Genomic DNA, 830 nt, shown 5'->3' with positions numbered 1-830 from the left:
GAACAAATTCAAACTTCGAGTTGCAATACTTAAGGATGATTTGGACATAATATTAATTGGTCCAGGAAGTATTAAAAGAAGATGGAAAGAATATAGAGAGTCTTGGTACCAAAAGGAATTGGTGGACACAGAAGAACTCCATGAAACAATGTATAAGCAAGAGGCTGTGGTGATGAAGAAGAAGTTCAAGTTGCTCTGAAAAAATTTGGCAAAAGACAAGGGCCCAGGAAATGACAGCTTACCATTTGACATATTTCAACAAACAGATGCTGCCCTGGATGTTCTCACCAAGTTCTGCAAAGAAATCTGGAGGACAAACACCTGGCCAACTGACTGGAAGAGATCTATATTTGTCCCCATTCCAAAGAAAGGTGATTCGATAGAGTGAGGAAATTATCGAACAGTATCACGATTCTGCTGGAAATTATCAAAAAATGACTGTAACAGTCTATCAACAGAGAACTGTCTGAAGTGCAGGCTGGCGTTAGAAGAGGCGATGGCACTAGGGATATTATAGTTAATGTCAGATGGATCTTGGCTGAAAGTAGAGAAGCCAGAGGAATGTCTATCTGTGTTTCATTGACTATACAAAGGCATTTGACTGTGTGGATCACAGCAAATTGTGGCTGACTCTGAGAAGGGGAATCCCAAAACACTTGATTGTACTTATGTGAAACCTATACTCATAATCATAAACTATACCTATAATCAGAACATAGGTTTGTTGTGCATAGAGTTAACAGAAAGTGCAACCTAGGTAGAACTATCAAGTATGGAAATACAAAGGAGGAGGAACAGTTGTAAGCAGACCCTAGTGATTGGTACATGGA

The sequence above is a fragment of the Elephantulus edwardii genome, unplaced genomic scaffold, assembly GCF_000299155.1.
Source record: "Elephantulus edwardii isolate Elephantulus edwardi_28Jun2011 unplaced genomic scaffold, EleEdw1.0 scaffold00016, whole genome shotgun sequence".
Taxonomy (NCBI): domain Eukaryota; kingdom Metazoa; phylum Chordata; class Mammalia; order Macroscelidea; family Macroscelididae; genus Elephantulus; species Elephantulus edwardii.
Note: the sequence above shows the minus strand (reverse complement) of the source record.